This window comes from Anomaloglossus baeobatrachus, unplaced genomic scaffold (assembly GCF_048569485.1).
Source record: "Anomaloglossus baeobatrachus isolate aAnoBae1 unplaced genomic scaffold, aAnoBae1.hap1 Scaffold_3639, whole genome shotgun sequence".
Taxonomy (NCBI): Eukaryota; Metazoa; Chordata; class Amphibia; order Anura; family Aromobatidae; genus Anomaloglossus; species Anomaloglossus baeobatrachus.
Window position 1 is genome coordinate 22,675 of NW_027442991.1, and position 22,842 is coordinate 45,516.

Consider the following 22,842-nt stretch of genomic DNA (forward strand, 5'->3'; position numbering starts at 1 on the left):
TCACTGCAGCATCTGACTCCACTTTGTCCAAAAGGGATCTATTCCATTCAATTACACATGATCTAGATTAGACTGACAACAAGATACTGCACGGGACATAGCAGAGTTGGTGAAGTTGAGTGGTGATGAGTTTGCTATTTGGATGAATAAAGCAAGTAAAAAGTGTGTTAGATAAAAATTCATTTCAATTCGCTAATCGGGCTAATATGAATCAGGTGAATCGAGTTCTGCTTTTGGAAACTGGGTTAAGAAGGGGTGCACCGTTCCTGGAGGTACTGCAATACCAGGTCAATGCGTGGAGTGGACAGAGCAAGCTCTTTTTCCATCTCCCTGTTCTAAAAATCCATTTAATATATGGTCCCCAGATAGGGGACGTATCAGATATTAAACTGATAAGAACAGATACTACACTTGATCTTAGCCAAAAGGCCGAGAAGCGATAACCAGAATTGGTTTGGGCCTCGAGTGGCACCCTGGCCTATGCCGGACACATCTTAGGGAGAGAGAGCGAGAGGGAGACAAACCCACGCCTACACAAGACATTTTGTCACCCAAGCCAACCCTTGAAAAGGCTGCTTTGCAGAGCAAAAACAAGAAGAATGGTGCGTTTTGCAGCCGCCGCCCACTGCAATGAATCTGAATAACTCCTCCTTTAGGGCGCAAGCAACTCCCCTCCCCCTTGCAGTCTTTCCAATTCACGATACAAAAAGACGGACAGGACAGGTTGCCTGACTTTCCGTCACTGCCACCCTTTGCCATCCTTACCCGTAGAAAGCCCTTTCATCATCCCCAAACCCTAATCTTTTCCCTTTCCTTCCCAGCCCCCAAACCCTGCCCTCTGTACCTTTCTCACCACTCGCTTCCCTTCTCCTGTCATCCCCCTACCACCCGGGAAAAAAAGAGATTGCCCCCTCCTTCCACTAGCCCACCCTCCCACCCAAAGAACAACTTCTTCTGCGCAGCTTGTTTTCTAGGCAGCAGCGCTATTGTGATGTCATCGGGGGGCATTGTGACAAGCCGCCAGTGTTCCGTCTCTTCATGTTGTGCACTGTTCAAACCGAAAATACATCAACAGGCAGGCTACAGAAAAGCTTACTAACAAAGGTTAGAGAGGGGCTTTCTCAGAGGGCTTTTTACAGTTTGTCTATTCCCAATTAGCCGGTTTAGTATACTTAATGAAAGTACTAATTCTTTCATAGGCCGCCCATTCTTAGTATTTGACGTTCAGGTAACAACAGGTAACTTTATTTGGAGTGGAAGCAGAGAGATAACACCAGATGCCAATTGTAGATCCTCTCACACCTGTGGTCACTGCAGCATCTGACTCCACTTTGTCCAAAAGGGATCTATTCCATTCAATTACACATGATCTAGATTAGACTGACAACAAGATACTGCACGGGACATAGCAGAGTTGGTGAAGTTGAGTGGTGATGAGTTTGCTATTTGGATGAATAAAGCAAGTAAAAAGTGTGTTAGATAAAAATTCATTTCAATTCGCTAATCGGGCTAATATGAATCAGGTGAATCGAGTTCTGCTTTTGGAAACTGGGTTAAGAAGGGGTGCACCGTTCCTGGAGGTACTGCAATACCAGGTCAATGCGTGGAGTGGACAGAGCAAGCTCTTTTTCCATCTCCCTGTTCTAAAAATCCATTTAATATATGGTCCCCAGATAGGGGACGTATCAGATATTAAACTGATAAGAACAGATACTACACTTGATCTTAGCCAAAAGGCCGAGAAGCGATAACCAGAATTGGTTTGGGCCTCGAGTGGCACCCTGGCCTATGCCGGACACATCTTAGGGAGAGAGAGCGAGAGGGAGACAAACCCACGCCTACACAAGACATTTTGTCACCCAAGCCAACCCTTGAAAAGGCTGCTTTGCAGAGCAAAAACAAGAAGAATGGTGCGTTTTGCAGCCGCCGCCCACTGCAATGAATCTGAATAACTCCTCCTTTAGGGCGCAAGCAACTCCCCTCCCCCTTGCAGTCTTTCCAATTCACGATACAAAAAGACGGACAGGACAGGTTGCCTGACTTTCCGTCACTGCCACCCTTTGCCATCCTTACCCGTAGAAAGCCCTTTCATCATCCCCAAACCCTAATCTTTTCCCTTTCCTTCCCAGCCCCCAAACCCTGCCCTCTGTACCTTTCTCACCACCCGCTTCCCTTCTCCTGTCATCCCCCTACCACCCGGGAAAAAAAGAGATTGCCCCCTCCTTCCACTAGCCCACCCTCCCACCCAAAGAACAACTTCTTCTGCGCAGCTTGTTTTCTAGGCAGCAGCGCTATTGTGATGTCATCGGGGGGCATTGTGACAAGCCGCCAGTGTTCCGTCTCTTCATGTTGTGCACTGTTCAAACCGAAAATACATCAACAGGCAGGCTACAGAAAAGCTTACTAACAAAGGTTAGAGAGGGGCTTTCTCAGAGGGCTTTTTACAGTTTGTCTATTCCCAATTAGCCGGTTTAGTATACTTAATGAAAGTACTAATTCTTTCATAGGCCGCCCATTCTTAGTATTTGACGTTCAGGTAACAACAGGTAACTTTATTTGGAGTGGAAGCAGAGAGATAACACCAGATGCCAATTGTAGATCCTCTCACACCTGTGGTCACTGCAGCATCTGACTCCACTTTGTCCAAAAGGGATCTATTCCATTCAATTACACATGATCTAGATTAGACTGACAACAAGATACTGCACGGGACATAGCAGAGTTGGTGAAGTTGAGTGGTGATGAGTTTGCTATTTGGATGAATAAAGCAAGTAAAAAGTGTGTTAGATAAAAATTCATTTCAATTCGCTAATCGGGCTAATATGAATCAGGTGAATCGAGTTCTGCTTTTGGAAACTGGGTTAAGAAGGGGTGCACCGTTCCTGGAGGTACTGCAATACCAGGACAATGCGTGGAGTGGACAGAGCAAGCTCTTTTTCCATCTCCCTGTTCTAAAAATCCATTTAATATATGGTCCCCAGATAGGGGACGTATCAGATATTAAACTGATAAGAACAGATACTACACTTGATCTTAGCCAAAAGGCCGAGAAGCGATAACCAGAATTGGTTTGGGCCTCGAGTGGCACCCTGGCCTATGCCGGACACATCTTAGGGAGAGAGAGCGAGAGGGAGACAAACCCACGCCTACACAAGACATTTTGTCACCCAAGCCAACCCTTGAAAAGGCTGCTTTGCAGAGCAAAAACAAGAAGAATGGTGCGTTTTGCAGCCGCCGCCCACTGCAATGAATCTGAATAACTCCTCCTTTAGGGCGCAAGCAACTCCCCTCCCCCTTGCAGTCTTTCCAATTCACGATACAAAAAGACGGACAGGACAGGTTGCCTGACTTTCCGTCACTGCCACCCTTTGCCATCCTTACCCGTAGAAAGCCCTTTCATCATCCCCAAACCCTAATCTTTTCCCTTTCCTTCCCAGCCCCCAAACCCTGCCCTCTGTACCTTTCTCACCACCCGCTTCTCTTCTCCTGTCATCCCCCTACCACCCGGGAAAAAAAGAGATTGCCCCCTCCTTCCACTAGCCCACCCTCCCACCCAAAGAACAACTTCTTCTGCGCAGCTTGTTTTCTAGGCAGCAGCGCTATTGTGATGTCATCGGGGGGCATTGTGACAAGCCGCCAGTGTTCCGTCTCTTCATGTTGTGCACTGTTCAAACCGAAAATACATCAACAGGCAGGCTACAGAAAAGCTTACTAACAAAGGTTAGAGAGGGGCTTTCTCAGAGGGCTTTTTACAGTTTGTCTATTCCCAATTAGCCGGTTTAGTATACTTAATGAAAGTACTAATTCTTTCATAGGCCGCCCATTCTTAGTATTTGACGTTCAGGTAACAACAGGTAACTTTATTTGGAGTGGAAGCAGAGAGATAACACCAGATGCCAATTGTAGATCCTCTCACACCTGTGGTCACTGCAGCATCTGACTCCACTTTGTCCAAAAGGGATCTATTCCATTCAATTACACATGATCTAGATTAGACTGACAACAAGATACTGCACGGGACATAGCAGAGTTGGTGAAGTTGAGTGGTGATGAGTTTGCTATTTGGATGAATAAAGCAAGTAAAAAGTGTGTTAGATAAAAATTCATTTCAATTCGCTAATCGGGCTAATATGAATCAGGTGAATCGAGTTCTGCTTTTGGAAACTGGGTTAAGAAGGGGTGCACCGTTCCTGGAGGTACTGCAATACCAGGTCAATGCGTGGAGTGGACAGAGCAAGCTCTTTTTCCATCTCCCTGTTCTAAAAATCCATTTAATATATGGTCCCCAGATAGGGGACGTATCAGATATTAAACTGATAAGAACAGATACTACACTTGATCTTAGCCAAAAGGCCGAGAAGCGATAACCAGAATTGGTTTGGGCCTCGAGTGGCACCCTGGCCTATGCCGGACACATCTTAGGGAGAGAGAGCGAGAGGGAGACAAACCCACGCCTACACAAGACATTTTGTCACCCAAGCCAACCCTTGAAAAGGCTGCTTTGCAGAGCAAAAACAAGAAGAATGGTGCGTTTTGCAGCCGCCGCCCACTGCAATGAATCTGAATAACTCCTCCTTTAGGGCGCAAGCAACTCCCCTCCCCCTTGCAGTCTTTCCAATTCACGATACAAAAAGACGGACAGGACAGGTTGCCTGACTTTCCGTCACTGCCACCCTTTGCCATCCTTACCCGTAGAAAGCCCTTTCATCATCCCCAAACCCTAATCTTTTCCCTTTCCTTCCCAGCCCCCAAACCCTGCCCTCTGTACCTTTCTCACCACCCACTTCCCTTCTCCTGTCATCCCCCTACCACCCGGGAAAAAAAGAGATTGCCCCCTCCTTCCACTAGCCCACCCTCCCACCCAAAGAACAACTTCTTCTGCGCAGCTTGTTTTCTAGGCAGCAGCGCTATTGTGATGTCATCGGGGGGCATTGTGACAAGCCGCCAGTGTTCCGTCTCTTCATGTTGTGCACTGTTCAAACCGAAAATACATCAACAGGCAGGCTACAGAAAAGCTTACTAACAAAGGTTAGAGAGGGGCTTTCTCAGAGGGCTTTTTACAGTTTGTCTATTCCCAATTAGCCGGTTTAGTATACTTAATGAAAGTACTAATTCTTTCATAGGCCGCCCATTCTTAGTATTTGACGTTCAGGTAACAACAGGTAACTTTATTTGGAGTGGAAGCAGAGAGATAACACCAGATGCCAATTGTAGATCCTCTCACACCTGTGGTCACTGCAGCATCTGACTCCACTTTGTCCAAAAGGGATCTATTCCATTCAATTACACATGATCTAGATTAGACTGACAACAAGATACTGCACGGGACATAGCAGAGTTGGTGAAGTTGAGTGGTGATGAGTTTGCTATTTGGATGAATAAAGCAAGTAAAAAGTGTGTTAGATAAAAATTCATTTCAATTCGCTAATCGGGCTAATATGAATCAGGTGAATCGAGTTCTGCTTTTGGAAACTGGGTTAAGAAGGGGTGCACCGTTCCTGGAGGTACTGCAATACCAGGTCAATGCGTGGAGTGGACAGAGCAAGCTCTTTTTCCATCTCCCTGTTCTAAAAATCCATTTAATATATGGTCCCCAGATAGGGGACGTATCAGATATTAAACTGATAAGAACAGATACTACACTTGATCTTAGCCAAAAGGCCGAGAAGCGATAACCAGAATTGGTTTGGGCCTCGAGTGGCACCCTGGCCTATGCCGGACACATCTTAGGGAGAGAGAGCGAGAGGGAGACAAACCCACGCCTACACAAGACATTTTGTCACCCAAGCCAACCCTTGAAAAGGCTGCTTTGCAGAGCAAAAACAAGAAGAATGGTGCGTTTTGCAGCCGCCGCCCACTGCAATGAATCTGAATAACTCCTCCTTTAGGGCGCAAGCAACTCCCCTCCCCCTTGCAGTCTTTCCAATTCACGATACAAAAAGACGGACAGGACAGGTTGCCTGACTTTCCGTCACTGCCACCCTTTGCCATCCTTACCCGTAGAAAGCCCTTTCATCATCCCCAAACCCTAATCTTTTCCCTTTCCTTCCCAGCCCCCAAACCCTGCCCTCTGTACCTTTCTCACCACCCGCTTCCCTTCTCCTGTCATCCCCCTACCACCCGGGAAAAAAAGAGATTGCCCCCTCCTTCCACTAGCCCACCCTCCCACCCAAAGAACAACTTCTTCTGCGCAGCTTGTTTTCTAGGCAGCAGCGCTATTGTGATGTCATCGGGGGGCATTGTGACAAGCCGCCAGTGTTCCGTCTCTTCATGTTGTGCACTGTTCAAACCGAAAATACATCAACAGGCAGGCTACAGAAAAGCTTACTAACAAAGGTTAGAGAGGGGCTTTCTCAGAGGGCTTTTTACAGTTTGTCTATTCCCAATTAGCCGGTTTAGTATACTTAATGAAAGTACTAATTCTTTCATAGGCCGCCCATTCTTAGTATTTGACGTTCAGGTAACAACAGGTAACTTTATTTGGAGTGGAAGCAGAGAGATAACACCAGATGCCAATTGTAGATCCTCTCACACCTGTGGTCACTGCAGCATCTGACTCCACTTTGTCCAAAAGGGATCTATTCCATTCAATTACACATGATCTAGATTAGACTGACAACAAGATACTGCACGGGACATAGCAGAGTTGGTGAAGTTGAGTGGTGATGAGTTTGCTATTTGGATGAATAAAGCAAGTAAAAAGTGTGTTAGATAAAAATTCATTTCAATTCGCTAATCGGGCTAATATGAATCAGGTGAATCGAGTTCTGCTTTTGGAAACTGGGTTAAGAAGGGGTGCACCGTTCCTGGAGGTACTGCAATACCAGGACAATGCGTGGAGTGGACAGAGCAAGCTCTTTTTCCATCTCCCTGTTCTAAAAATCCATTTAATATATGGTCCCCAGATAGGGGACGTATCAGATATTAAACTGATAAGAACAGATACTACACTTGATCTTAGCCAAAAGGCCGAGAAGCGATAACCAGAATTGGTTTGGGCCTCGAGTGGCACCCTGGCCTATGCCGGACACATCTTAGGGAGAGAGAGCGAGAGGGAGACAAACCCACGCCTACACAAGACATTTTGTCACCCAAGCCAACCCTTGAAAAGGCTGCTTTGCAGAGCAAAAACAAGAAGAATGGTGCGTTTTGCAGCCGCCGCCCACTGCAATGAATCTGAATAACTCCTCCTTTAGGGCGCAAGCAACTCCCCTCCCCCTTGCAGTCTTTCCAATTCACGATACAAAAAGACGGACAGGACAGGTTGCCTGACTTTCCGTCACTGCCACCCTTTGCCATCCTTACCCGTAGAAAGCCCTTTCATCATCCCCAAACCCTAATCTTTTCCCTTTCCTTCCCAGCCCCCAAACCCTGCCCTCTGTACCTTTCTCACCACCCGCTTCCCTTCTCCTGTCATCCCCCTACCACCCGGGAAAAAAAGAGATTGCCCCCTCCTTCCACTAGCCCACCCTCCCACCCAAAGAACAACTTCTTCTGCGCAGCTTGTTTTCTAGGCAGCAGCGCTATTGTGATGTCATCGGGGGGCATTGTGACAAGCCGCCAGTGTTCCGTCTCTTCATGTTGTGCACTGTTCAAACCGAAAATACATCAACAGGCAGGCTACAGAAAAGCTTACTAACAAAGGTTAGAGAGGGGCTTTCTCAGAGGGCTTTTTACAGTTTGTCTATTCCCAATTAGCCGGTTTAGTATACTTAATGAAAGTACTAATTCTTTCATAGGCCGCCCATTCTTAGTATTTGACGTTCAGGTAACAACAGGTAACTTTATTTGGAGTGGAAGCAGAGAGATAACACCAGATGCCAATTGTAGATCCTCTCACACCTGTGGTCACTGCAGCATCTGACTCCACTTTGTCCAAAAGGGATCTATTCCATTCAATTACACATGATCTAGATTAGACTGACAACAAGATACTGCACGGGACATAGCAGAGTTGGTGAAGTTGAGTGGTGATGAGTTTGCTATTTGGATGAATAAAGCAAGTAAAAAGTGTGTTAGATAAAAATTCATTTCAATTCGCTAATCGGGCTAATATGAATCAGGTGAATCGAGTTCTGCTTTTGGAAACTGGGTTAAGAAGGGGTGCACCGTTCCTGGAGGTACTGCAATACCAGGTCAATGCGTGGAGTGGACAGAGCAAGCTCTTTTTCCATCTCCCTGTTCTAAAAATCCATTTAATATATGGTCCCCAGATAGGGGACGTATCAGATATTAAACTGATAAGAACAGATACTACACTTGATCTTAGCCAAAAGGCCGAGAAGCGATAACCAGAATTGGTTTGGGCCTCGAGTGGCACCCTGGCCTATGCCGGACACATCTTAGGGAGAGAGAGCGAGAGGGAGACAAACCCACGCCTACACAAGACATTTTGTCACCCAAGCCAACCCTTGAAAAGGCTGCTTTGCAGAGCAAAAACAAGAAGAATGGTGCGTTTTGCAGCCGCCGCCCACTGCAATGAATCTGAATAACTCCTCCTTTAGGGCGCAAGCAACTCCCCTCCCCCTTGCAGTCTTTCCAATTCACGATACAAAAAGACGGACAGGACAGGTTGCCTGACTTTCCGTCACTGCCACCCTTTGCCATCCTTACCCGTAGAAAGCCCTTTCATCATCCCCAAACCCTAATCTTTTCCCTTTCCTTCCCAGCCCCCAAACCCTGCCCTCTGTACCTTTCTCACCACCCGCTTCCCTTCTCCTGTCATCCCCCTACCACCCGGGAAAAAAAGAGATTGCCCCCTCCTTCCACTAGCCCACCCTCCCACCCAAAGAACAACTTCTTCTGCGCAGCTTGTTTTCTAGGCAGCAGCGCTATTGTGATGTCATCGGGGGGCATTGTGACAAGCCGCCAGTGTTCCGTCTCTTCATGTTGTGCACTGTTCAAACCGAAAATACATCAACAGGCAGGCTACAGAAAAGCTTACTAACAAAGGTTAGAGAGGGGCTTTCTCAGAGGGCTTTTTACAGTTTGTCTATTCCCAATTAGCCGGTTTAGTATACTTAATGAAAGTACTAATTCTTTCATAGGCCGCCCATTCTTAGTATTTGACGTTCAGGTAACAACAGGTAACTTTATTTGGAGTGGAAGCAGAGAGATAACACCAGATGCCAATTGTAGATCCTCTCACACCTGTGGTCACTGCAGCATCTGACTCCACTTTGTCCAAAAGGGATCTATTCCATTCAATTACACATGATCTAGATTAGACTGACAACAAGATACTGCACGGGACATAGCAGAGTTGGTGAAGTTGAGTGGTGATGAGTTTGCTATTTGGATGAATAAAGCAAGTAAAAAGTGTGTTAGATAAAAATTCATTTCAATTCGCTAATTGGGCTAATATGAATCAGGTGAATCGAGTTCTGCTTTTGGAAACTGGGTTAAGAAGGGGTGCACCATTCCTGGAGGTACTGCAATACCAGGTCAATGCGTGGAGTGGACAGAGCAAGCTCTTTTTCCATCTCCCTGTTCTAAAAATCCATTTAATATATGGTCCCCAGATAGGGGACGTATCAGATATTAAACTGATAAGAACAGATACTACACTTGATCTTAGCCAAAAGGCCGAGAAGCGATAACCAGAATTGGTTTGGGCCTCGAGTGGCACCCTGGCCTATGCCGGACACATCTTAGGGAGAGAGAGCGAGAGGGAGACAAACCCACGCCTACACAAGACATTTTGTCACCCAAGCCAACCCTTGAAAAGGCTGCTTTGCAGAGCAAAAACAAGAAGAATGGTGCGTTTTGCAGCCGCCGCCCACTGCAATGAATCTGAATAACTCCTCCTTTAGGGCGCAAGCAACTCCCCTCCCCCTTGCAGTCTTTCCAATTCACGATACAAAAAGACGGACAGGACAGGTTGCCTGACTTTCCGTCACTGCCACCCTTTGCCATCCTTACCCGTAGAAAGCCCTTTCATCATCCCCAAACCCTAATCTTTTCCCTTTCCTTCCCAGCCCCCAAACCCTGCCCTCTGTACCTTTCTCACCACCCGCTTCCCTTCTCCTGTCATCCCCCTACCACCCGGGAAAAAAAGAGATTGCCCCCTCCTTCCACTAGCCCACCCTCCCACCCAAAGAACAACTTCTTCTGCGCAGCTTGTTTTCTAGGCAGCAGCGCTATTGTGATGTCATCGGGGGGCATTGTGACAAGCCGCCAGTGTTCCGTCTCTTCATGTTGTGCACTGTTCAAACCGAAAATACATCAACAGGCAGGCTACAGAAAAGCTTACTAACAAAGGTTAGAGAGGGGCTTTCTCAGAGGGCTTTTTACAGTTTGTCTATTCCCAATTAGCCGGTTTAGTATACTTAATGAAAGTACTAATTCTTTCATAGGCCGCCCATTCTTAGTATTTGACGTTCAGGTAACAACAGGTAACTTTATTTGGAGTGGAAGCAGAGAGATAACACCAGATGCCAATTGTAGATCCTCTCACACCTGTGGTCACTGCAGCATCTGACTCCACTTTGTCCAAAAGGGATCTATTCCATTCAATTACACATGATCTAGATTAGACTGACAACAAGATACTGCACGGGACATAGCAGAGTTGGTGAAGTTGAGTGGTGATGAGTTTGCTATTTGGATGAATAAAGCAAGTAAAAAGTGTGTTAGATAAAAATTCATTTCAATTCGCTAATCGGGCTAATATGAATCAGGTGAATCGAGTTCTGCTTTTGGAAACTGGGTTAAGAAGGGGTGCACCGTTCCTGGAGGTACTGCAATACCAGGTCAATGCGTGGAGTGGACAGAGCAAGCTCTTTTTCCATCTCCCTGTTCTAAAAATCCATTTAATATATGGTCCCCAGATAGGGGACGTATCAGATATTAAACTGATAAGAACAGATACTACACTTGATCTTAGCCAAAAGGCCGAGAAGCGATAACCAGAATTGGTTTGGGCCTCGAGTGGCACCCTGGCCTATGCCGGACACATCTTAGGGAGAGAGAGCGAGAGGGAGACAAACCCACGCCTACACAAGACATTTTGTCACCCAAGCCAACCCTTGAAAAGGCTGCTTTGCAGAGCAAAAACAAGAAGAATGGTGCGTTTTGCAGCCGCCGCCCACTGCAATGAATCTGAATAACTCCTCCTTTAGGGCGCAAGCAACTCCCCTCCCCCTTGCAGTCTTTCCAATTCACGATACAAAAAGACGGACAGGACAGGTTGCCTGACTTTCCGTCACTGCCACCCTTTGCCATCCTTACCCGTAGAAAGCCCTTTCATCATCCCCAAACCCTAATCTTTTCCCTTTCCTTCCCAGCCCCCAAACCCTGCCCTCTGTACCTTTCTCACCACCCGCTTCCCTTCTCCTGTCATCCCCCTACCACCCGGGAAAAAAAGAGATTGCCCCCTCCTTCCACTAGCCCACCCTCCCACCCAAAGAACAACTTCTTCTGCGCAGCTTGTTTTCTAGGCAGCAGCGCTATTGTGATGTCATCGGGGGGCATTGTGACAAGCCGCCAGTGTTCCGTCTCTTCATGTTGTGCACTGTTCAAACCGAAAATACATCAACAGGCAGGCTACAGAAAAGCTTACTAACAAAGGTTAGAGAGGGGCTTTCTCAGAGGGCTTTTTACAGTTTGTCTATTCCCAATTAGCCGGTTTAGTATACTTAATGAAAGTACTAATTCTTTCATAGGCCGCCCATTCTTAGTATTTGACGTTCAGGTAACAACAGGTAACTTTATTTGGAGTGGAAGCAGAGAGATAACACCAGATGCCAATTGTAGATCCTCTCACACCTGTGGTCACTGCAGCATCTGACTCCACTTTGTCCAAAAGGGATCTATTCCATTCAATTACACATGATCTAGATTAGACTGACAACAAGATACTGCACGGGACATAGCAGAGTTGGTGAAGTTGAGTGGTGATGAGTTTGCTATTTGGATGAATAAAGCAAGTAAAAAGTGTGTTAGATAAAAATTCATTTCAATTCGCTAATCGGGCTAATATGAATCAGGTGAATCGAGTTCTGCTTTTGGAAACTGGGTTAAGAAGGGGTGCACCGTTCCTGGAGGTACTGCAATACCAGGTCAATGCGTGGAGTGGACAGAGCAAGCTCTTTTTCCATCTCCCTGTTCTAAAAATCCATTTAATATATGGTCCCCAGATAGGGGACGTATCAGATATTAAACTGATAAGAACAGATACTACACTTGATCTTAGCCAAAAGGCCGAGAAGCGATAACCAGAATTGGTTTGGGCCTCGAGTGGCACCCTGGCCTATGCCGGACACATCTTAGGGAGAGAGAGCGAGAGGGAGACAAACCCACGCCTACACAAGACATTTTGTCACCCAAGCCAACCCTTGAAAAGGCTGCTTTGCAGAGCAAAAACAAGAAGAATGGTGCGTTTTGCAGCCGCCGCCCACTGCAATGAATCTGAATAACTCCTCCTTTAGGGCGCAAGCAACTCCCCTCCCCCTTGCAGTCTTTCCAATTCACGATACAAAAAGACGGACAGGACAGGTTGCCTGACTTTCCGTCACTGCCACCCTTTGCCATCCTTACCCGTAGAAAGCCCTTTCATCATCCCCAAACCCTAATCTTTTCCCTTTCCTTCCCAGCCCCCAAACCCTGCCCTCTGTACCTTTCTCACCACCCGCTTCCCTTCTCCTGTCATCCCCCTACCACCCGGGAAAAAAAGAGATTGCCCCCTCCTTCCACTAGCCCACCCTCCCACCCAAAGAACAACTTCTTCTGCGCAGCTTGTTTTCTAGGCAGCAGCGCTATTGTGATGTCATCGGGGGGCATTGTGACAAGCCGCCAGTGTTCCGTCTCTTCATGTTGTGCACTGTTCAAACCGAAAATACATCAACAGGCAGGCTACAGAAAAGCTTACTAACAAAGGTTAGAGAGGGGCTTTCTCAGAGGGCTTTTTACAGTTTGTCTATTCCCAATTAGCCGGTTTAGTATACTTAATGAAAGTACTAATTCTTTCATAGGCCGCCCATTCTTAGTATTTGACGTTCAGGTAACAACAGGTAACTTTATTTGGAGTGGAAGCAGAGAGATAACACCAGATGCCAATTGTAGATCCTCTCACACCTGTGGTCACTGCAGCATCTGACTCCACTTTGTCCAAAAGGGATCTATTCCATTCAATTACACATGATCTAGATTAGACTGACAACAAGGTACTGCACGGGACATAGCAGAGTTGGTGAAGTTGAGTGGTGATGAGTTTGCTATTTGGATGAATAAAGCAAGTAAAAAGTGTGTTAGATAAAAATTCATTTCAATTCGCTAATCGGGCTAATATGAATCAGGTGAATCGAGTTCTGCTTTTGGAAACTGGGTTAAGAAGGGGTGCACCGTTCCTGGAGGTACTGCAATACCAGGTCAATGCGTGGAGTGGACAGAGCAAGCTCTTTTTCCATCTCCCTGTTCTAAAAATCCATTTAATATATGGTCCCCAGATAGGGGACGTATCAGATATTAAACTGATAAGAACAGATACTACACTTGATCTTAGCCAAAAGGCCGAGAAGCGATAACCAGAATTGGTTTGGGCCTCGAGTGGCACCCTGGCCTATGCCGGACACATCTTAGGGAGAGAGAGCGAGAGGGAGACAAACCCACGCCTACACAAGACATTTTGTCACCCAAGCCAACCCTTGAAAAGGCTGCTTTGCAGAGCAAAAACAAGAAGAATGGTGCGTTTTGCAGCCGCCGCCCACTGCAATGAATCTGAATAACTCCTCCTTTAGGGCGCAAGCAACTCCCCTCCCCCTTGCAGTCTTTCCAATTCACGATACAAAAAGACGGACAGGACAGGTTGCCTGACTTTCCGTCACTGCCACCCTTTGCCATCCTTACCCGTAGAAAGCCCTTTCATCATCCCCAAACCCTAATCTTTTCCCTTTCCTTCCCAGCCCCCAAACCCTGCCCTCTGTACCTTTCTCACCACCCGCTTCCCTTCTCCTGTCATCCCCCTACCACCCGGGAAAAAAAGAGATTGCCCCCTCCTTCCACTAGCCCACCCTCCCACCCAAAGAACAACTTCTTCTGCGCAGCTTGTTTTCTAGGCAGCAGCGCTATTGTGATGTCATCGGGGGGCATTGTGACAAGCCGCCAGTGTTCCGTCTCTTCATGTTGTGCACTGTTCAAACCGAAAATACATCAACAGGCAGGCTACAGAAAAGCTTACTAACAAAGGTTAGAGAGGGGCTTTCTCAGAGGGCTTTTTACAGTTTGTCTATTCCCAATTAGCCGGTTTAGTATACTTAATGAAAGTACTAATTCTTTCATAGGCCGCCCATTCTTAGTATTTGACGTTCAGGTAACAACAGGTAACTTTATTTGGAGTGGAAGCAGAGAGATAACACCAGATGCCAATTGTAGATCCTCTCACACCTGTGGTCACTGCAGCATCTGACTCCACTTTGTCCAAAAGGGATCTATTCCATTCAATTACACATGATCTAGATTAGACTGACAACAAGATACTGCACGGGACATAGCAGAGTTGGTGAAGTTGAGTGGTGATGAGTTTGCTATTTGGATGAATAAAGCAAGTAAAAAGTGTGTTAGATAAAAATTCATTTCAATTCGCTAATCGGGCTAATATGAATCAGGTGAATCGAGTTCTGCTTTTGGAAACTGGGTTAAGAAGGGGTGCACCGTTCCTGGAGGTACTGCAATACCAGGACAATGCGTGGAGTGGACAGAGCAAGCTCTTTTTCCATCTCCCTGTTCTAAAAATCCATTTAATATATGGTCCCCAGATAGGGGACGTATCAGATATTAAACTGATAAGAACAGATACTACACTTGATCTTAGCCAAAAGGCCGAGAAGCGATAACCAGAATTGGTTTGGGCCTCGAGTGGCACCCTGGCCTATGCCGGACACATCTTAGGGAGAGAGAGCGAGAGGGAGACAAACCCACGCCTACACAAGACATTTTGTCACCCAAGCCAACCCTTGAAAAGGCTGCTTTGCAGAGCAAAAACAAGAAGAATGGTGCGTTTTGCAGCCGCCGCCCACTGCAATGAATCTGAATAACTCCTCCTTTAGGGCGCAAGCAACTCCCCTCCCCCTTGCAGTCTTTCCAATTCACGATACAAAAAGACGGACAGGACAGGTTGCCTGACTTTCCGTCACTGCCACCCTTTGCCATCCTTACCCGTAGAAAGCCCTTTCATCATCCCCAAACCCTAATCTTTTCCCTTTCCTTCCCAGCCCCCAAACCCTGCCCTCTGTACCTTTCTCACCACCCGCTTCCCTTCTCCTGTCATCCCCCTACCACCCGGGAAAAAAAGAGATTGCCCCCTCCTTCCACTAGCCCACCCTCCCACCCAAAGAACAACTTCTTCTGCGCAGCTTGTTTTCTAGGCAGCAGCGCTATTGTGATGTCATCGGGGGGCATTGTGACAAGCCGCCAGTGTTCCGTCTCTTCATGTTGTGCACTGTTCAAACCGAAAATACATCAACAGGCAGGCTACAGAAAAGCTTACTAACAAAGGTTAGAGAGGGGCTTTCTCAGAGGGCTTTTTACAGTTTGTCTATTCCCAATTAGCCGGTTTAGTATACTTAATGAAAGTACTAATTCTTTCATAGGCCGCCCATTCTTAGTATTTGACGTTCAGGTAACAACAGGTAACTTTATTTGGAGTGGAAGCAGAGAGATAACACCAGATGCCAATTGTAGATCCTCTCACACCTGTGGTCACTGCAGCATCTGACTCCACTTTGTCCAAAAGGGATCTATTCCATTCAATTACACATGATCTAGATTAGACTGACAACAAGATACTGCACGGGACATAGCAGAGTTGGTGAAGTTGAGTGGTGATGAGTTTGCTATTTGGATGAATAAAGCAAGTAAAAAGTGTGTTAGATAAAAATTCATTTCAATTCGCTAATCGGGCTAATATGAATCAGGTGAATCGAGTTCTGCTTTTGGAAACTGGGTTAAGAAGGGGTGCACCGTTCCTGGAGGTACTGCAATACCAGGTCAATGCGTGGAGTGGACAGAGCAAGCTCTTTTTCCATCTCCCTGTTCTAAAAATCCATTTAATATATGGTCCCCAGATAGGGGACGTATCAGATATTAAACTGATAAGAACAGATACTACACTTGATCTTAGCCAAAAGGCCGAGAAGCGATAACCAGAATTGGTTTGGGCCTCGAGTGGCACCCTGGCCTATGCCGGACACATCTTAGGGAGAGAGAGCGAGAGGGAGACAAACCCACGCCTACACAAGACATTTTGTCACCCAAGCCAACCCTTGAAAAGGCTGCTTTGCAGAGCAAAAACAAGAAGAATGGTGCGTTTTGCAGCCGCCGCCCACTGCAATGAATCTGAATAACTCCTCCTTTAGGGCGCAAGCAACTCCCCTCCCCCTTGCAGTCTTTCCAATTCACGATACAAAAAGACGGACAGGACAGGTTGCCTGACTTTCCGTCACTGCCACCCTTTGCCATCCTTACCCGTAGAAAGCCCTTTCATCATCCCCAAACCCTAATCTTTTCCCTTTCCTTCCCAGCCCCCAAACCCTGCCCTCTGTACCTTTCTCACCACCCGCTTCCCTTCTCCTGTCATCCCCCTACCACCCGGGAAAAAAAGAGATTGCCCCCTCCTTCCACTAGCCCACCCTCCCACCCAAAGAACAACTTCTTCTGCGCAGCTTGTTTTCTAGGCAGCAGCGCTATTGTGATGTCATCGGGGGGCATTGTGACAAGCCGCCAGTGTTCCGTCTCTTCATGTTGTGCACTGTTCAAACCGAAAATACATCAACAGGCAGGCTACAGAAAAGCTTACTAACAAAGGTTAGAGAGGGGCTTTCTCAGAGGGCTTTTTACAGTTTGTCTATTCCCAATTAGCCGGTTTAGTATACTTAATGAAAGTACTAATTCTTTCATAGGCCGCCCATTCTTAGTATTTGACGTTCAGGTAACAACAGGTAACTTTATTTGGAGTGGAAGCAGAGAGATAACACCAGATGCCAATTGTAGATCCTCTCACACCTGTGGTCACTGCAGCATCTGACTCCACTTTGTCCAAAAGGGATCTATTCCATTCAATTACACATGATCTAGATTAGACTGACAACAAGATACTGCACGGGACATAGCAGAGTTGGTGAAGTTGAGTGGTGATGAGTTTGCTATTTGGATGAATAAAGCAAGTAAAAAGTGTGTTAGATAAAAATTCATTTCAATTCGCTAATTGGGCTAATATGAATCAGGTGAATCGAGTTCTGCTTTTGGAAACTGGGTTAAGAAGGGGTGCACCGTTCCTGGAGGTACTGCAATACCAGGTCAATGCGTGGAGTGGACAGAGCAAGCTCTTTTTCCATCTCCCTGTTCTAAAAATCCATTTAATATATGGTCCCCAGATAGGGGACGTATCAGATATTAAACTGATAAGAACAGATACTACACTTGATCTTAGCCAAAAGGCCGAGAAGCGATAACCAGAATTGGTTTGGGCCTCGAGTGGCACCCTGGCCTATGCCGGACACATCTTAGGGAGAGAGAGCGAGAGGGAGACAAACCCACGCCTACACAAGACATTTTGTCACCCAAGCCAACCCTTGAAAAGGCTGCTTTGCAGAGCAAAAACAAGAAGAATGGTGCGTTTTGCAGCCGCCGCCCACTGCAATGAATCTGAATAACTCCTCCTTTAGGGCGCAAGCAACTCCCCTCCCCCTTGCAGTCTTTCCAATTCACGATACAAAAAGACGGACAGGACAGGTTGCCTGACTTTCCGTCACTGCCACCCTTTGCCATCCTTACCCGTAGAAAGCCCTTTCATCATCCCCAAACCCTAATCTTTTCCCTTTCCTTCCCAGCCCCCAAACCCTGCCCTCTGTACCTTTCTCACCACCCGCTTCCCTTCTCCTGTCATCCCCCTACCACCCGGGAAAAAAAGAGATTGCCCCCTCCTTCCACTAGCCCACCCTCCCACCCAAAGAACAACTTCTTCTGCGCAGCTTGTTTTCTAGGCAGCAGCGCTATTGTGATGTCATCGGGGGGCATTGTGACAAGCCGCCAGTGTTCCGTCTCTTCATGTTGTGCACTGTTCAAACCGAAAATACATCAACAGGCAGGCTACAGAAAAGCTTACTAACAAAGGTTAGAGAGGGGCTTTCTCAGAGGGCTTTTTACAGTTTGTCTATTCCCAATTAGCCGGTTTAGTATACTTAATGAAAGTACTAATTCTTTCATAGGCCGCCCATTCTTAGTATTTGACGTTCAGGTAACAACAGGTAACTTTATTTGGAGTGGAAGCAGAGAGATAACACCAGATGCCAATTGTAGATCCTCTCACACCTGTGGTCACTGCAGCATCTGACTCCACTTTGTCCAAAAGGGATCTATTCCATTCAATTACACATGATCTAGATTAGACTGACAACAAGATACTGCACGGGACATAGCAGAGTTGGTGAAGTTGAGTGGTGATGAGTTTGCTATTTGGATGAATAAAGCAAGTAAAAAGTGTGTTAGATAAAAATTCATTTCAATTCGCTAATCGGGCTAATATGAATCAGGTGAATCGAGTTCTGCTTTTGGAAACTGGGTTAAGAAGGGGTGCACCGTTCCTGGAGGTACTGCAATACCAGGTCAATGCGTGGAGTGGACAGAGCAAGCTCTTTTTCCATCTCCCTGTTCTAAAAATCCATTTAATATATGGTCCCCAGATAGGGGACGTATCAGATATTAAACTGATAAGAACAGATACTACACTTGATCTTAGCCAAAAGGCCGAGAAGCGATAACCAGAATTGGTTTGGGCCTCGAGTGGCACCCTGGCCTATGCCGGACACATCTTAGGGAGAGAGAGCGAGAGGGAGACAAACCCACGCCTACACAAGACATTTTGTCACCCAAGCCAACCCTTGAAAAGGCTGCTTTGCAGAGCAAAAACAAGAAGAATGGTGCGTTTTGCAGCCGCCGCCCACTGCAATGAATCTGAATAACTCCTCCTTTAGGGCGCAAGCAACTCCCCTCCCCCTTGCAGTCTTTCCAATTCACGATACAAAAAGACGGACAGGACAGGTTGCCTGACTTTCCGTCACTGCCACCCTTTGCCATCCTTACCCGTAGAAAGCCCTTTCATCATCCCCAAACCCTAATCTTTTCCCTTTCCTTCCCAGCCCCCAAACCCTGCCCTCTGTACCTTTCTCACCACCCGCTTCCCTTCTCCTGTCATCCCCCTACCACCCGGGAAAAAAAGAGATTGCCCCCTCCTTCCACTAGCCCACCCTCCCACCCAAAGAACAACTTCTTCTGCGCAGCTTGTTTTCTAGGCAGCAGCGCTATTGTGATGTCATCGGGGGGCATTGTGACAAGCCGCCAGTGTTCCGTCTCTTCATGTTGTGCACTGTTCAAACCGAAAATACATCAACAGGCAGGCTACAGAAAAGCTTACTAACAAAGGTTAGAGAGGGGCTTTCTCAGAGGGCTTTTTACAGTTTGTCTATTCCCAATTAGCCGGTTTAGTATACTTAATGAAAGTACTAATTCTTTCATAGGCCGCCCATTCTTAGTATTTGACGTTCAGGTAACAACAGGTAACTTTATTTGGAGTGGAAGCAGAGAGATAACACCAGATGCCAATTGTAGATCCTCTCACACCTGTGGTCACTGCAGCATCTGACTCCACTTTGTCCAAAAGGGATCTATTCCATTCAATTACACATGATCTAGATTAGACTGACAACAAGATACTGCACGGGACATAGCAGAGTTGGTGAAGTTGAGTAGTGATGAGTTTGCTATTTGGATGAATAAAGCAAGTAAAAAGTGTGTTAGATAAAAATTCATTTCAATTCGCTAATCGGGCTAATATGAATCAGGTGAATCGAGTTCTGCTTTTGGAAACTGGGTTAAGAAGGGGTGCACTGTTCCTGGAGGTACTGCAATACCAGGTCAATGCGTGGAGTGGACAGAGCAAGCTCTTTTTCCATCTCCCTGTTCTAAAAATCCATTTAATATATGGTCCCCAGATAGGGGACGTATCAGATATTAAACTGATAAGAACAGATACTACACTTGATCTTAGCCAAAAGGCCGAGAAGCGATAACCAGAATTGGTTTGGGCCTCGAGTGGCACCCTGGCCTATGCCGGACACATCTTAGGGAGAGAGAGCGAGAGGGAGACAAACCCACGCCTACACAAGACATTTTGTCACCCAAGCCAACCCTTGAAAAGGCTGCTTTGCAGAGCAAAAACAAGAAGAATGGTGCGTTTTGCAGCCGCCGCCCACTGCAATGAATCTGAATAACTCCTCCTTTAGGGCGCAAGCAACTCCCCTCCCCCTTGCAGTCTTTCCAATTCACGATACAAAAAGACGGACAGGACAGGTTGCCTGACTTTCCGTCACTGCCACCCTTTGCCATCCTTACCCGTAGAAAGCCCTTTCATCATCCCCAAACCCTAATCTTTTCCCTTTCCTTCCCAGCCCCCAAACCCTGCCCTCTGTACCTTTCTCACCACCCGCTTCCCTTCTCCTGTCATCCCCCTACCACCCGGGAAAAAAAGAGATTGCCCCCTCCTTCCACTAGCCCACCCTCCCACCCAAAGAACAACTTCTTCTGCGCAGCTTGTTTTCTAGGCAGCAGCGCTATTGTGATGTCATCGGGGGGCATTGTGACAAGCCGCCAGTGTTCCGTCTCTTCATGTTGTGCACTGTTCAAACCGAAAATACATCAACAGGCAGGCTACAGAAAAGCTTACTAACAAAGGTTAGAGAGGGGCTTTCTCAGAGGGCTTTTTACAGTTTGTCTATTCCCAATTAGCCGGTTTAGTATACTTAATGAAAGTACTAATTCTTTCATAGGCCGCCCATTCTTAGTATTTGACGTTCAGGTAACAACAGGTAACTTTATTTGGAGTGGAAGCAGAGAGATAACACCAGATGCCAATTGTAGATCCTCTCACACCTGTGGTCACTGCAGCATCTGACTCCACTTTGTCCAAAAGGGATCTATTCCATTCAATTACACATGATCTAGATTAGACTGACAACAAGATACTGCACGGGACATAGCAGAGTTGGTGAAGTTGAGTGGTGATGAGTTTGCTATTTGGATGAATAAAGCAAGTAAAAAGTGTGTTAGATAAAAATTCATTTCAATTCGCTAATCGGGCTAATATGAATCAGGTGAATCGAGTTCTGCTTTTGGAAACTGGGTTAAGAAGGGGTGCACCGTTCCTGGAGGTACTGCAATACCAGGTCAATGCGTGGAGTGGACAGAGCAAGCTCTTTTTCCATCTCCCTGTTCTAAAAATCCATTTAATATATGGTCCCCAGATAGGGGACGTATCAGATATTAAACTGATAAGAACAGATACTACACTTGATCTTAGCCAAAAGGCCGAGAAGCGATAACCAGAATTGGTTTGGGCCTCGAGTGGCACCCTGGCCTATGCCGGACACATCTTAGGGAGAGAGAGCGAGAGGGAGACAAACCCACGCCTACACAAGACATTTTGTCACCCAAGCCAACCCTTGAAAAGGCTGCTTTGCAGAGCAAAAACAAGAAGAATGGTGCGTTTTGCAGCCGCCGCCCACTGCAATGAATCTGAATAACTCCTCCTTTAGGGCGCAAGCAACTCCCCTCCCCCTTGCAGTCTTTCCAATTCACGATACAAAAAGACGGACAGGACAGGTTGCCTGACTTTCCGTCACTGCCACCCTTTGCCATCCTTACCCGTAGAAAGCCCTTTCATCATCCCCAAACCCTAATCTTTTCCCTTTCCTTCCCAGCCCCCAAACCCTGCCCTCTGTACCTTTCTCACCACCCGCTTCCCTTCTCCTGTCATCCCCCTACCACCCGGGAAAAAAAGAGATTGCCCCCTCCTTCCACTAGCCCACCCTCCCACCCAAAGAACAACTTCTTCTGCGCAGCTTGTTTTCTAGGCAGCAGCGCTATTGTGATGTCATCGGGGGGCATTGTGACAAGCCGCCAGTGTTCCGTCTCTTCATGTTGTGCACTGATCAAACCGAAAATACATCAACAGGCAGGCTACAGAAAAGCTTACTAACAAAGGTTAGAGAGGGGCTTTCTCAGAGGGCTTTTTACAGTTTGTCTATTCCCAATTAGCCGGTTTAGTATACTTAATGAAAGTACTAATTCTTTCATAGGCCGCCCATTCTTAGTATTTGACGTTCAGGTAACAACAGGTAACTTTATTTGGAGTGGAAGCAGAGAGATAACACCAGATGCCAATTGTAGATCCTCTCACACCTGTGGTCACTGCAGCATCTGACTCCACTTTGTCCAAAAGGGATCTATTCCATTCAATTACACATGATCTAGATTAGACTGACAACAAGATACTGCACGGGACATAGCAGAGTTGGTGAAGTTGAGTGGTGATGAGTTTGCTATTTGGATGAATAAAGCAAGTAAAAAGTGTGTTAGATAAAAATTCATTTCAATTCGCTAATCGGGCTAATATGAATCAGGTGAATCGAGTTCTGCTTTTGGAAACTGGGTTAAGAAGGGGTGCACCGTTCCTGGAGGTACTGCAATACCAGGTCAATGCATGGAGTGGACAGAGCAAGCTCTTTTTCCATCTCCCTGTTCTAAAAATCCATTTAATATATGGTCCCCAGATAGGGGACGTATCAGATATTAAACTGATAAGAACAGATACTACACTTGATCTTAGCCAAAAGGCCGAGAAGCGATAACCAGAATTGGTTTGGGCCTCGAGTGGCACCCTGGCCTATGCCGGACACATCTTAGGGAGAGAGAGCGAGAGGGAGACAAACCCACGCCTACACAAGACATTTTGTCACCCAAGCCAACCCTTGAAAAGGCTGCTTTGCAGAGCAAAAACAAGAAGAATGGTGC

At 46.6% G+C, this 22,842-nt stretch overlaps 18 non-coding genes across 18 annotated transcripts; all 18 read right to left on the reverse strand.

The window, feature by feature from the left end:
- Window positions 1-250: 250 nt before the first annotated feature.
- LOC142273484 (U2 spliceosomal RNA) lies at window positions 251-441 on the reverse strand. The gene has a single exon (XR_012737985.1). It is a non-coding gene; the product is annotated as a U2 spliceosomal RNA (small nuclear RNA).
- A 1,117-nt stretch (window positions 442-1,558) lies between these two features.
- LOC142273487 (U2 spliceosomal RNA) lies at window positions 1,559-1,749 on the reverse strand. Its single transcript, XR_012737987.1, has one exon. It is a non-coding gene; the product is annotated as a U2 spliceosomal RNA (small nuclear RNA).
- Window positions 1,750-2,866: 1,117 nt separating this feature from the next.
- On the reverse strand, window positions 2,867-3,057 carry LOC142273515 (U2 spliceosomal RNA). Its single transcript, XR_012738013.1, has one exon. It is a non-coding gene; the product is annotated as a U2 spliceosomal RNA (small nuclear RNA).
- A 1,117-nt stretch (window positions 3,058-4,174) lies between these two features.
- LOC142273488 (U2 spliceosomal RNA) lies at window positions 4,175-4,365 on the reverse strand. Its single transcript, XR_012737988.1, has one exon. It is a non-coding gene; the product is annotated as a U2 spliceosomal RNA (small nuclear RNA).
- A 1,117-nt stretch (window positions 4,366-5,482) lies between these two features.
- On the reverse strand, window positions 5,483-5,673 carry LOC142273489 (U2 spliceosomal RNA). The gene has a single exon (XR_012737989.1). It is a non-coding gene; the product is annotated as a U2 spliceosomal RNA (small nuclear RNA).
- A 1,117-nt stretch (window positions 5,674-6,790) lies between these two features.
- Window positions 6,791-6,981, reverse strand: LOC142273516 (U2 spliceosomal RNA). The gene has a single exon (XR_012738014.1). It is a non-coding gene; the product is annotated as a U2 spliceosomal RNA (small nuclear RNA).
- Window positions 6,982-8,098: 1,117 nt separating this feature from the next.
- LOC142273490 (U2 spliceosomal RNA) lies at window positions 8,099-8,289 on the reverse strand. Its single transcript, XR_012737990.1, has one exon. It is a non-coding gene; the product is annotated as a U2 spliceosomal RNA (small nuclear RNA).
- A 1,117-nt stretch (window positions 8,290-9,406) lies between these two features.
- On the reverse strand, window positions 9,407-9,597 carry LOC142273520 (U2 spliceosomal RNA). Its single transcript, XR_012738017.1, has one exon. It is a non-coding gene; the product is annotated as a U2 spliceosomal RNA (small nuclear RNA).
- Window positions 9,598-10,714: 1,117 nt separating this feature from the next.
- Window positions 10,715-10,905, reverse strand: LOC142273491 (U2 spliceosomal RNA). Its single transcript, XR_012737991.1, has one exon. It is a non-coding gene; the product is annotated as a U2 spliceosomal RNA (small nuclear RNA).
- A 1,117-nt stretch (window positions 10,906-12,022) lies between these two features.
- Window positions 12,023-12,213, reverse strand: LOC142273492 (U2 spliceosomal RNA). The gene has a single exon (XR_012737992.1). It is a non-coding gene; the product is annotated as a U2 spliceosomal RNA (small nuclear RNA).
- A 1,117-nt stretch (window positions 12,214-13,330) lies between these two features.
- Window positions 13,331-13,521, reverse strand: LOC142273493 (U2 spliceosomal RNA). Its single transcript, XR_012737993.1, has one exon. It is a non-coding gene; the product is annotated as a U2 spliceosomal RNA (small nuclear RNA).
- A 1,117-nt stretch (window positions 13,522-14,638) lies between these two features.
- On the reverse strand, window positions 14,639-14,829 carry LOC142273517 (U2 spliceosomal RNA). Its single transcript, XR_012738015.1, has one exon. It is a non-coding gene; the product is annotated as a U2 spliceosomal RNA (small nuclear RNA).
- Window positions 14,830-15,946: 1,117 nt separating this feature from the next.
- LOC142273494 (U2 spliceosomal RNA) lies at window positions 15,947-16,137 on the reverse strand. The gene has a single exon (XR_012737994.1). It is a non-coding gene; the product is annotated as a U2 spliceosomal RNA (small nuclear RNA).
- A 1,117-nt stretch (window positions 16,138-17,254) lies between these two features.
- Window positions 17,255-17,445, reverse strand: LOC142273495 (U2 spliceosomal RNA). Its single transcript, XR_012737995.1, has one exon. It is a non-coding gene; the product is annotated as a U2 spliceosomal RNA (small nuclear RNA).
- A 1,117-nt stretch (window positions 17,446-18,562) lies between these two features.
- On the reverse strand, window positions 18,563-18,753 carry LOC142273497 (U2 spliceosomal RNA). Its single transcript, XR_012737996.1, has one exon. It is a non-coding gene; the product is annotated as a U2 spliceosomal RNA (small nuclear RNA).
- A 1,117-nt stretch (window positions 18,754-19,870) lies between these two features.
- LOC142273473 (U2 spliceosomal RNA) lies at window positions 19,871-20,061 on the reverse strand. Its single transcript, XR_012737975.1, has one exon. It is a non-coding gene; the product is annotated as a U2 spliceosomal RNA (small nuclear RNA).
- Window positions 20,062-21,178: 1,117 nt separating this feature from the next.
- Window positions 21,179-21,369, reverse strand: LOC142273499 (U2 spliceosomal RNA). The gene has a single exon (XR_012737998.1). It is a non-coding gene; the product is annotated as a U2 spliceosomal RNA (small nuclear RNA).
- Window positions 21,370-22,486: 1,117 nt separating this feature from the next.
- LOC142273519 (U2 spliceosomal RNA) lies at window positions 22,487-22,677 on the reverse strand. Its single transcript, XR_012738016.1, has one exon. It is a non-coding gene; the product is annotated as a U2 spliceosomal RNA (small nuclear RNA).
- Window positions 22,678-22,842: the final 165 nt, after the last annotated feature.